General features: G+C 43.5%; 1 long non-coding RNA gene across 2 annotated transcripts in view; it reads left to right on the top strand.

Moving 5' to 3' along the window:
• LOC138428402 (uncharacterized) overlaps positions 1 to 13236 on the top strand; it is a 136139-nt gene that overhangs the window by 97137 nt on the left and 25766 nt on the right. For both annotated transcript variants that reach the window (XR_011252431.1, XR_011252430.1), the window contains one exon: positions 11400 to 11598. This is a non-coding gene — a long non-coding RNA (uncharacterized lncRNA). The remainder of the gene's footprint in view (positions 1 to 11399; positions 11599 to 13236) is intronic.

The following is a 13236-nucleotide window of genomic DNA, read 5'->3' as shown; positions in this document are numbered from 1 at the left end:
ACACGTGTCTTTCAGTTCTGGTTTTCTCAGTGTGTATGCCCAGCAGTGGGATTTGCTGGGTCTTATGGCAGTTCTATTTCCAGTTTTTTAAGGAATCTCCACACTGTTCTCCATAGTGGCTGAACTAGTTTGCATTCCCACCAACAGTGTAAGAGGGTTACCTTTTCTCCACACCCTCTCCAGCATTTACTGTTTGTAGACCTTTGGATCCCAGCCATTCTGACTGGTGTGAAATGGTACCTCATTGTGGTTTTGATTTGCATTTCTTTGATAGTAAGTGATGCTGACAATCTTTTCCTGTGTTTGTTGGCCCTCTGTATGTCTTCTTTGGAGAAAAGTCTGTTTAGCTCTTTGGCCCATCTTTTGACGGGGTCGTTTATTTTTCTGGAATTGAGCTGCAGGAGCTGCTTGTATATTTTTGAGATTAATTCTTTGTTAGTTGCTTCATTTGCTATTATTTTCTCCCATTGTGAAGGCTGTCTTTTCACCTTGCTTATAGTTTTCTTCGTTGTGCAAAAGCTTTTAAGTTTAGTTAGGTCCCATTTGTTTATTTTTGCTTTTATTTCCATTACTCTGGGAGGTGGGTCATGGAGGATCCTGCTGTGATTTATGTCAGAAAATGTTTTGCCTATGTTCTTCTCTAGGCGTTTTATAGTTTCTCATCTTAGGTTTAGATCTTTAATCCATTTTGAGTTTATTTTTGTGTATGGTGTTAGAAAGTGTTCTAGTTTCATTCTTTTACAAGTGGTTGACCAGTTTTCCCTGCACCACTTGTTAAAGAGATTGTCTTTTCTCCATTGCATATTCTTGCCTCCTTTGTCAAAGATAAGGTGTCCATAGGTGCGTGGATTTATCTCTGGGCTTTCTATTTTGTCCATTAAACTCTTTTTGGATCAGCATACTGAAATTTTACATGCACTGTGCAGTCAAATTGGGCTCTTCCCAGGTGGCTCAGTGGTAAAGAATCCACCGGCCAGTGCCGGTGACGCAGGAGACGTGGATTTGATCCCTGGGTCCGGAAGATCCCCCAGAGGAGGAAATGGCAACCCCCTCCAGTATTCTTGCCTGGAAGATTCCATAGACGGAGGAGTCTGGTGAGCTACAGTCCATGGGGTGGCAAAGGAGTTAGATACGACTTGGCCACTGAGCACTACGCCATATGTCGTCGCAGTTACCCCGGACGCTCAGGAGGCTGGAAGCTTCTCTCTGCTGGGAGCTGCCAAAGCTGTCCTCCACTGGCCTTTTGCCCGCATGGTTTTCTTCCTTCTTTTAGTGTGAGAAAGCTGTCTTCCACTGATTGATTATATATTCCCTACCAATGGCGAGCACAGTGTTAGGGATACAAAGAACGTCCGTAAATATCTCCATCCCAACAAAGAGCAAAGATAAAGAGAAACTGATTCACCAGCTTTTTAAAATGTCCAATCATTTATTCAGCTTGACTATGCAAGTGAATTTTCAGCCACATTGAAGTGTTTTTAATTAAAGCTGTGCCCTCACTCCAGCCAGGTTGGTAGTGCTGCCTAAATTGACTGATCCCAGTTAATAATGGGGAGCCACAATGGGTGGCATTTTAATTTAGAATTATTTTCTAGAATTTGAATGGTGTGTCACCACGACTCATACACCAACTACATATCACTTTCTGCTGCTGCCATGTCTCTTTCCGCAGCAGATAATGGGGATTTTAAAAATAAACTACCTGCAGTTTGCTTTCCACATTGCTGATTATGCCCCAAGTCATTTTCAGTACTGATGAATTCCATAGAGTGGTTTTCACTCTTTCTTGCCAAATGATATATAACTACAGCTTAATGATTCCTTCTTAAAGTCTCAGGGTATTACGCTTTAGTGATAAAAGAGACTAATAGTAAGAGTGAATATTTGAGGGCTGGAGAGAACAAAGTTGGTTTCTAAAACAGTTCCAAGCTAGTCACTGGAATAGTGTTACTCGCTCAGTCATGCCCGACTCTTTGCGACCCCATGGACTGCAGCCCTCTGTCCATGAGATTTTCCAGGCAAAGGTACTAGAGTGGGTTGCCATTTCCTTCTCCAGGGGATCTTCCCAACCCAGGAATGGAACCCGGGTCTCCTGCACTGCAGGCAGATTCTTTATCGACTGAGCTACAAGGGAAGACTTCCTGTTAAATTGACCTCCCTGACACAGAGACCAGAAAAACAGGGTTTGTGGAGTAAAAGAACTCATTTAAATAAGGCAACTTATGTTGGTTAAGTATGTCTGTTGGATCTAAACAATGAAGAGAGGTCATCACCAAAGCAAATTCAATTTTGTATCATGGGTCCTTGAGTGTTAGTCAAGGTTATTTTAGTTCTAGGCAACAAATGCTGACTCTGGCTAAAAGAAAAAAAAAAACGCACAAACAAATTTCCCAAAAGGATGCTGGTTAGTGCTGAATATCGGGAGAACTGAAGTGAAGGGATAGTCACTCAATCGTATCCGACTCTGCAACTCCGTGGGCTATATAGTCCATGAATACTGGACCAGGACACTGGAGTGGGTAGCCTTTCCCTTCTCCAGGGGGTATTTCCAACCCAGGGATCGAACCCAGGTCTCCTGTATTGCAGACGGGTTCTTTACCAGATGAGCTAGCAGGCAATTAGACTCGGGGAGAACTGGTCAAGCCTCAAAAAGGGCAGGGCCAACAGGGACCAGTGTCCCTAGCATGATTTTGATTTGCCAGGTCTCCTTTCTGTGCATCTTCCTATAATGATTTGGTTCTTTTAAGCAAGCTTTACCAGCTGGTGGTGGAAATGTCCAGGAGCAGGCTGATCAGCTTTCAACTTTGGGATAAGAGAGGGAAAAGACTGTCTTTGCCCAGCTCAGAGTCAGAGACTCGTAGAGAGAAATTCTCTTTGGTGTGGCTGGGGTCATGTGACCCTCCATTATAAAGAGGTCTTGGAGGGTTAGTTCAGCTGGTAAAGAACCCGCCTGCAATGCAGGAGACCCTGGTTCAACTCCTGGGTTGGGAAGATCTGCTGGAGAAGGGATAGGCTACCCGCTCCAGTATTCTTGGGCTTCCCTTGTGGCTCAGCTGATAAAGAATCCGCCTGCAGTGTGGAAGACCGGGGTTTGATCTCTGGGTTGGGAAGATCCCCTGGAGAAGGGAAAGGCTCCCCACCCCAGTGTTCTGGCCTGGAGAATGGCGACACAAGAGTCAGACACGACTGAGCGACTTTCACTTTCACTTTAGAGGGTTGTGGCCAAAAGAACAGGCTCTGGAGGTGAACTGCATGCTTCCTCTGGGGTCCTGGCAAGGTTGCTTAGCCACCCTGTGCCTCAATAGCTTCATGTGTAAAATGAGGATGATCGTGAGCTTTTAAAACGGGGGTTGCCTATAGACCTCGGCAGGAGAGACTCCCAGTGAGGTCCCGCACCAAAGAGGGCTGTGATAGGCTGAATTATGTCCCCTTTGAATTATATATTCAAGCCCCAACCCCATTTTCAAAATGCTACTGTGTTTGAAGATGGTGTCTTTAAAGAAGTGACCAAGTTAAGTGAGGTTGTTAGGGTAGGCCCTGATCCAGTTTATCAATGTCCTTATGTGTGTGAGAGCGCTCAGTCATGTCCGACTCCTCCGTGACCCCATGGACTGTAGCCCGCCAGGCTCCTCTGTCCATGGGATTCTCCAGGCAAGAGCACTGGAGTGGGCTGCCATTTCCTCCTCGAGGGGGTCTTCCCGACCCAGGCTCCGCATTGGCAGGTGGATTCTTTACCACTGAGCCACCTGGGAAGCCGCTGGTGTCCTTAAAGGAGGAGGGAAACGGGACACACGAGGAGATATCGGGGTGAAGTACGCAGAGGAGAGCCAGGCTAGGACATAGGGAGAATGTGGGACTCGCAGGCCAAGGAGAGAGGCCTCGGGGAAAATAACCTTGGGGACAGCTCCAGCTCAGATTTCTAGCCTTCAAGAAAATGGATTTCCATAGTTCAAGCCCTGTGTGTGTGTTGCTCAGTCGTGTCTGACTCTTGCGACTCCAGGGACTGTAGGCCACCAGGTTCCTCTGCTCTTGGAATTCTCCAGGCAAGAATACTGGAGTGGATCACCACTTGCTTCTCCAGGGGATCTTCCCCACCCAGGGATCAAACCCGGGTCTCCCGCACTGCAGGCTGCTTCCTTACCACCTATCCGAGCCACCAGGGAAGCCCTCAGGCCCTGTGGTCTCTTGTTCCAGCTGCCCTAATACACCACACGTCAACATTTTTCCTTCTTTCGAGTCTCCTTTGAGAGTTTTGGAACCCCAGTAACCAACTGGGCAACTGGGGATTCTGGGAGAAGACTCACCAGGGGCAGCGTGCAGAGCGTCCTGTGAAGTCAGGGGGACACCACAGCCTGCTTTGGCTGTGGATGCCCCCAAGGGGGTGGCTGGGTGAACCGGGTTCCTCCCCACTGTGACAGGGCTCTCTGGCCCTGCCCTTCTGCTATGGTGACACAGTTATAAGAGACTCTCTAAGTGGCCTAGAAATCCCGAGTGGGAAATGAGAGAGATGAGGGGAACTCCACGTGTACCCCTGTTCCCTGGGGGCCCGTTCAGCCCCTAACTTGGTATCAGTCCTTTCACCTCAGGCATAGGCTTTGTTTACAACCTTAAAATTAATCATAAAAATGCAGCCTCCATTTTTGCTCTTGCCTGAGAACCTCACAAAACATTAGGGATAATATAAGTTAATACATGAATGTGAACATCTTCATTAAAAAAATAAGATCACAGATATTTCTTTCACTCCCTAAACATTTTTCCCTGAAGTAAGGCGTTTACATGTGTCCTCATTCCAATGTATAGGCATGATTTTGTGTTGGCTTTCTTCCCATCTCATACAGAATTACTGATGATCAGCACCCTAAGGTAATGGATGGCCTGAAAATTTAAATACCGTGATACACGTTATACTTGAAACCAAAACATTGAGGTGTGAGGGAAGACAAGGTAAAATAGATTACCCAGTTTACTGTAACTCCACCCCCTCATTTTCACAAAACAATTTCAAGTGGTTTTGAGCAGAGAGAAATGTCCCATAATCTAAGTTGAGTTCTCTGAAGGACCTTTACCACCTCCAGCTTCTGGGGAAGAAAATGAAAGAGAAGCAGCTTTAGAGAAAGGAGAGCCTGAAAGAACAGGAATGCGGACGTTTTCGTCATTAACATGACATTCATGTCTGCCCTGCATTGCCGACTGAAATCCCAGAACATCCACACACTTGAGCTCGACTGCTGAGGAGCATGTTGAGTGGGTGGAGGAGGCCTGGATGAGATTTCAGTTTAGTCTGCATGACCTAAGACATTAGAAATAGATAATAAAGCTATAGATTGGATTTGGTAATCCAAGAAGTATTTAATTTTATGCCGGAAGGAAATATTTCTTCCTGTCACCTCTGTCAAAATCACTCTACAAAAGATCTAAGTTTAACCTGAGATTTTATTCTTCAAGAGTATTTTTGAAACTGACTCAGCTTTAAATAGTTTTAAATCGATCACCTATATAAACAGGTTCAGTGATACCTGTTCTTTCATCTTAACTATAGGAATGAAGCACAAGAATACTCTAGAGATGATGACTTTTTGAGTAACATAATTGAAAATTGAGTGTATCTGTAAAAATTGTAGCTTTAGTAATTCATGGATTTATATCGTCTCTGAAAGTAGGATGTTAAGGCTATGTTTTGGTTGATTACAAAGCTCTAGGAAGAGCTTATAGGAAAAATGAAAAATAATATTAATGACAATAAGATTATAATATAAAATTTGTTGTATTTCATTTTTATAATAATAGTATTAAGGACACAAATTCTTCCATTTAAAAATACTTATGGAGCCCCAGGATCCACTTTTTGAAAGCCTCTGTAGTAGTTGAATGTAGTTGATAATCCAAACCAGGCTTGATCTCTGCCTTCTTAGTGTTGATGGCCTTGTGAGAGAAAAAGGATGAACTCTGACATGGTTCTTATGACACTTGTTACCAAGAAGAGGTTCGTGTCAACATCAGCGCCTCTGCTGTGGGAGCCAGACGTAGACAGAGGGCCGCAGCAACGTTTCCCTGAGAAAGTAATGCTGGCTCTGAGATCTGAAGGATGAGAAGGAATCAAATAAACAGAGAAAAGCAAAGAGCTTCCAAGGCACCAGGAACAGCATGGAGCCCTGAGAGTAGGTCGGTCAGTTCAGGTCAGTCGCTCAGTCGTGTCCGACTCTTTGCAACCCTGTGAATCGCAGCACGCCAGGCCTCCCTGTCCACCACCAACTCCCGGAGTTCACTCAAACCCATGTCCATCGAGTCGGTGATGCCATCCAGCCATCTCATCCTCTGTCATCCCCTTCTCCTCCTGCCCCCAATCCCTCCCAGCATCAGGGTCTTTTCCAATGAGTCAACTCTTCGCATGAGGTGGCCAAAGTACTGGAACTTCAGCTTTAGTATCATTCCTTCCAAAAGAACATCCAGGACTGATCTCCTTTAGGATGGACTGGTTGGATCTCCTTGCAGTCCAAGGAACTCTCAAGAGTCTTCTCCAACACCACACTTCAAAAGCATCAATTCTTTGGTGCACAGCTTTCTTCACAGTCCAACTCTCACATCCATACATGACCACAGGAAAAACTATAGCCTTGACTAGATGGGCCTTAGTCAGCAAAGTAATGTCCCTGCTTTTGAATATGCTATCTAGGTTGGTCATAACTTTTCTTCCAAGGAGTAAGCGTCTTTTAATTTCATGGCTGCAATCACCATCTGCAGTGATTTTGGAGCCCAAAAAAATAAAGTCTGACACTGTTTCCACTGTTTCCCCATCTATTTGCCATGAAGTGATGGGACCAGATGCCATGATCTTCATTTTCTGAATGTTGAGCTTTAAGCCAACTTTTTCACTCTCCTCTTTCACTTTCATCAAGAGGCTTTTTAGTTCCTCTTCACTTTCTGCCATAAGGGTGGTATCATCTGCATATCTGAGGTGATTGATATTTCTCCCAGCAATCTTGATTCCAGCTTGTGGACTGTGTTTCTTCTAGTCCAGCGTTTCTCATGATGTACTCTGCATATAAGTTAAATAAGCAGGGTGACAATATACAGCCTTGACGTACTCCTTTTCCTATTTGGAACCAGTCTGTTGTTCCATGTCCAGTTCTAACTTGCTTCCTGACCTGCATACAGATTTCTCAAGAGGCAGGTCAGGTGGTCTGAGTATTCTCGTCTCTTGAAGAATAGTCACTAGCAGTCTATTAATGAGAGAAAAGAATGTCTTAAAATTCAGAATGGCACCAGGCCCCTCACCCATAAGATGCATTTTGTGATAATCTTGGCACCAAATGGTTCCTCTTGGGCCATAAAATGATTAACTTGAATCTTGAAGAAGGGCAAATCACCATACGAATAGTTTCATTTACATAGATTAGAGGAACAATATCTGACTATAACATACTGGTTTGTCAAGTAGTTTCTAAGCCAAAAGGTGGATGGACTTGAAGACAGAGTTTGGGGTAAATGCATGGTACATTAGCATAGCTTAAGATAAACATTTCCATAAGAAAAATGCATTGGTTAACTTCAGGTGAAACCAGGTGTCACTATGGCAACACAGAATTTTAAGAGAAACCTCCTTTTAAATTTGCATAGAGAAGGAAAAAATATTGGTAGTTTGTTTCCTCCTGCCGCTTAAGAGAGAGAAAAATGTCTGACACTTGCAGGCTATTTCCTCTGTTTGAAGACCTGTGGCCTTCCTGCCTGTTGCCGTCTCAGGACCTTGCTTCTATCACCAGTCACATCCACAACTGGGTGTTGTTTTTGCTTTGGCTCCATCCCTTCATTCTTTCTGGAGTTATTTCTCCACTGATCTCCAGTAGCATATTGGGCACCTACTGACCTGGGAGTTCCTCTTTCAGTGTCCTATCATTTTGCCTTTTCATACTGTTCATGGGGCTCTCAAGGCAAGAATACTGAAGTGGTTTGCCATTCCCTTCTCCAGTGGACCCCGTTCTGTCAGACCTCTCCACCATGACCCGGCCGTCTTGGGTGGCCCCATGGGCATGGCAGGTAGGTCAGGAAGCTGAAATAATAAAGAGAGTTACGATGTCATCTGAGGCTGAAAAATTGCTTTCCAAAGACTGTCAGTGTGTAAAGAGTTTGGGAGCAAAAAGGCTCTTTAGGAAGCGATGCAATTTGCTGCACTGACATTTGTAAGCCAAGTGCATAAAAGAATGAGGAATTAGATGGGCTGACTTTTTACACGGCTCTGTCTCTGCCAATCAGTCACATTAAGTGTTTGCACTGATGTCCGCAGGACCTATCTGATTGACTGAGCCAAATGATGGATGTGTTTGGTCCCAAAGCACATGGATGGCTTTTCCCATGTGTTGAAGTAGTATTTTCCACTTCTACTCAACTTCAAAAAGAACACCACAGGCTTGAAAGCAGTTTAACACACTTTGGTTCTGTTAATGATATTGATGACCAGCTGCTGTAATATTAACAACACTGAATATTATCATGGCAGAGATCCAGATGAACAGAAGAGCTTGTTTATATAGATTTGCTGAATTATAGATTAAATGCTTCATACAAATGAAAATCCTTTACAGCTAGACTTACAAGCAGCATGAATTGGTTTCTTGCTGCCAGCTGCTATGAGCAGCAAGTGTGATGAAAAGGTACAGAAAATGAATCATCTCTATGAAAACATAGCTTTGAATCCACTTTTCTTTTTCTTGAAGATTACTTCTTGCTTTGTACTCATACATAATGTCCACTCACACAAACACACAAAAGTATTTTTCATCAGGCTTCTTTCAAATCGGTGGTATGATACAGCTTTTGGGAAGTCAACTTGAAAACTACTCAGCCATGTGTCACAAGTCCATTTTTTTAAATTTTCTTAAATATTTATTTCCTTTGGAAAAAATGGAATAGCTAAAAGGAAAACAGAAGGTATTTCTTTAAAATTGTGCTTCAGTTCCCTTTTTGCTGTCGCTCAGTCGTGTCTGACTCTTTGTGACCCCATGGACAGCAGCACGCCAGGCCTCCCTGTCCATCACCAGCTCCCGGAGTTCACTCAAACCCATGTCCATCGAGTCGGTGATGCCATCCAGCCACCCCATCCTCTGTCGTCCCCTTCTCCTCCTGCCTTCAATCTTTCCCAGCATCAGGGTCTTTTCAGTTCTATAGTCATTCTATTTTTCATTTATTGTAGTATAGTTGATGTATTAAGGAAGTAACAGGTGTATAATATAATGATTCACAATTTTAAAGGTTATATTCCACTTACAGTTGTTTTTAAATGCTGTCTGTTCTCTCCGTGTTATGCAGTATATCCTTGTAGCTTATTTTATACAACAGTTTGTACCTCTTAATCCCCTGCCTTTATATTGCCCCTCCTGCCTTCCCTGTCCCGACGGACACCCGCTAGTTTGTTCTGTGAGTCTGCTTCGTTTTTGTTATGCTCACTAGTTGGTTATATTTTTTGGATTCCACATGTAAGTGGTGTCTCATGGTTTTGTCTTTCTCTTTCTGACTGGCTTCACTTAGTGTGATAACTCTAAGTCCAGCCATATTGCTGCAAATGGCGTTATTTCATTTTTTACGGCTGTCTAGTATTCCTTAGATGGAGCCGCAGGCACCCCTTTATCCACTTATCTGTTGATGGACACAAGTTGCCTCTGTGTCTTGGCCGTTGTGAATGACGCTGCTATGAATACTGGGGTGTGTCTATCTTTATAATTCGTGTTTGACGCTGCTATGAATACTGGGGTGTGTCTATCTTCATAATTCGTGTTTGGGGGATTTGGGGATGCATACCCAGGAATGGAATTTCTGGACTGCATGGGAGTTCTGTTTTTACGGTGGTCACACCCCTTTATATTCCCAGCAGCAGTGCATGAGAGCTCCCTTTTCTCCTTGTCCTTGCCAGCATTTGTTCGATTTGTACTTTTTGACGCTGGCCATTCTGATGGACCTCTCTCTGTCACTCTGATTTGCATTTCCCTGATGGTGGTGGTGGTGAGCATCTTATCCTGTGCCTACTCGCCATCTGCATTTTCTTTTTGGGAAAATGTCTATTCAGTTTCTCTGCCAGTTTTTTAATTGGGTTCTGTCTGTATTCTCCATGTTTTTTTTTTCTTTTGATGTGTTTTTATGTTGAGCTGTATGAGCTATTTATATGTGTAGTGTATTAGCCCCTTGTCTGCCATAGCATTTACAAGTATTTTCTCCCACTAGAAGGTTCTCTTCACTTTGTTGACGGTTTCCTTTTCTGCGCAAAAGCTTCTAAGTTTAATTGGTCCCATTTGTTTATTTTTTGCTTTTACTTCCTTTGTTTAGGAGATGAATCCAAAAACACACTGCTCTAATTTATGTCAAAGAGTGTTCTGCTTATGTTTTCCTCAGAGTTTTCTGCTATCCAGCCTTACCTTTAGGTCTTCAATCCATTTTGAGCTTATTTTCGTATATGGTGTTAGAGAACGATCCGTTTGCATTTTTCTCATGCAGCTGGCCAGTTTTCCCAGCACCACTTGTTGGAGAGACTGTCTTTGCCCCATTGTATATGTTGCCTTCTTTGTTATCAATTAATTGGCATAAATGCGTGGGTTTATTTCTGGACTTTCTATTCTGTGCCATTTGATACTCAGTGTTGTGCTTAGTAAAATGAGATTTCACGTGTTTCATTATTACAGTTTCATTATTCATTATTAAAGGTTAGAAATTATTTCAGTTCTGGCTTTGTTTTGTTGAGGGGAGGGGTACATCTCAAATACTGAAATTAAAAGTGATGAGAGACTTAAGGACCTTATTCCTGCTGTTCAGGTTTTAAAAAATTGTTTGCATGTTTGAATGCTTCATTTCAACTCCTTTATCTTTTATTATATAGCAGCAGCAGCAGATGCTTACATGGTGTTTCCTTAGCTAATTCTTTTCAGCGGAATTCACCGCGTAAATGTTTATTGTTTTCTAAGCTTTTTTAATGACTATTAAAATTTTGGAAAATAAAAAAAATCACAGAAGAAAACGATGGGAGAAGCCACTGAGGATTTAACTGGTGTAACATCCGTATGCATGAACAAAGCACTGCGGTGTTTTCCTGCAGTGCTGTTTGTTGCAAATTCAGCATTTTGGTGAGCTTATCTTAATGCACGGCTCCTCTAAGCTAGATTGGAGAGCGACTTCCCCTCTTCTTCCGTGTCTCTCAGAGGACTCTGTGACTGACCACAGAGCTGCAATGGGGCTTGGATGGATCCGCTGGACTATAAGATCAGCGGCCAATGTTGAGCTGAGTTCTGTGTGTTTCATGCCCCAGACATATAAAGAAGCTTTCTTTCTTTCCCACTTTGTGTTCCTCCTAATACTATTTATATATATATGTCTTTTTTAGTACATGATGAGTATATACCATTGTCTCCTTGCAGAGGAGAAGCTGTGCCTCCTGTATGTTTCCATTCCCACGGCGCCAACTTACCACGTTGATTTCAAAGAGGACGTATGATCCAGCCGCCAAAAGCTGACCTAGAAACAGACTTTGAGAACAAACCATTTCCAAGTCGACGGCCTCTAAGGAGTGTGTGTGTGCACACAGGAACACACACCTCCACGGCATCACATAGTAAGGTCAGTCTGCATCCCATAGAAATACAAGCGTGTGTATTTGATTTTTATAAATAAAATGTATTATTTCTAAAACATCTATATTCACATGTGGGCAAAGATAAGACATTTAACTGGTGCTTTGTTAGTTTGATTTTTTTACTTTACCATTCATCCTCTTCATTTTCCTGACTTCCTTTAAGAAATACATATATTCTTTCATCTGTAGTGTGTTGACCTGAGATAGACTGCCATATGTTTCTCCAACAAAGATGAGTTTACTCAGGATCAGCAGAGAATTGTAACTTGGGGTCTGTAACCATGGCAAGCCATATGCCATGCAGGTCCCAAGATGGCAAAGAAAGGGGAACGCTTTCATAGAGGGGAGGTGGAAGCGGGCAGGACTGAGGAAATGGAGCCCATGGCTTTCCACCCGCTGAGACCTTGTCAGGAGAGAAGAGTCTCCTTCCTGCTGGGCTCGGCCACGTCCCCGGGTGTGAGGGCTCCCCCTGCTGGTCTCCTAACTCTATTTGAGATTTCCAAGATTTTTTACAAGAAACACAAAGGAAATACTGCTTTCGCGCACTGCTAAGAGTTCTGGTAAGAGTGAAGAGCTGACTCATTTGAAAAGAGCCTGATGCTGGGAAAGATTGAGGGCAGGAGGAGAAGGGGACGACAGAGGATGAGGTGGTTGGATGGCATCACCGACTTGATGGACATGAGTCTGAGCAAGCTCTGGGGGTTGGTGATGGATGGGGAGGCCTGGTGTGCTGCAGTTCATGGGGTCGCAAAGAGTCGGACACGCCTGGGCGACTGAACTGAAGAGGATGTTTGGCTCAGAGTAAGTGTAAGTGAAATGTATATAGACTCTCTCCTAATGATAACTTAAGTTTGCTGTTGTTTAGAGTTGATTTCATTTGCTGATAGATTTGGAGGGATATGTAACTTTGATCTGGGGGTTTTAAGAAGGTGGTGTTAGGAGTTGTAGTTTTCACTAGAACTTGACTTTAGGAACCAAGTTATCAGTGGTTCCCTTGTCCTGGAAACGGCTATGTAATAAATTGTACTCCTGTGTTTCCTGACATTTATCTTAAATAGAGATTCCTACATTAAAGGAATGTGGATATGCCCTCAGTAGTTACTTCATTCAGAGTTTTACTGAGCACCAACTTTACCCAAACACTGTCTCAGACTCTGAGAACGCAGGATGAATGGACTGTAGTTCTCCTCTCAAGAAACTGTCTTTGCTGAAGAGCCTGTTCTACAGGTTAAGCTGCAGGTGCTTGTTGGCATGGGTGTGGGCACGCATGCCTCTGTTCTACCTGCCTTATTCAATTATGAGTATTCTTGTAGCATTTTTCAATGCAAATGGATCCTGGGAAAAAGAGCTCTGAAAAGTGAAGAGCCCCAGTACTATTCCCAAGGCACCATAAGGAGGCAGTCTTGGAGAACAGAAAGTACCTGGGCTTTAAAGCCATTCAGACCTCGGCTGAAACCTCCAGCCTAGCATGTTTCAAGTCTCAAGCTCTGGGTTTTGCCAGTGACCTGAAGATGATAAAAACTGCCCTTCAGTGGTGTGCTAAAGATCTGAGATCATTTGGGTAAAGTGTCTGGTCCCTGGTCAGCACTTAATACTTGCCTAGGTTCATTTGAATACGGTCG

The sequence above is a fragment of the Ovis canadensis genome, chromosome 23, assembly GCF_042477335.2.
Source record: "Ovis canadensis isolate MfBH-ARS-UI-01 breed Bighorn chromosome 23, ARS-UI_OviCan_v2, whole genome shotgun sequence".
Lineage (NCBI taxonomy): Eukaryota > Metazoa > Chordata > Mammalia > Artiodactyla > Bovidae > Ovis > Ovis canadensis.
The sequence above is the reverse complement of the archived record's forward strand: the minus strand, read 5'-3'. Positions and strand labels throughout refer to the sequence as shown.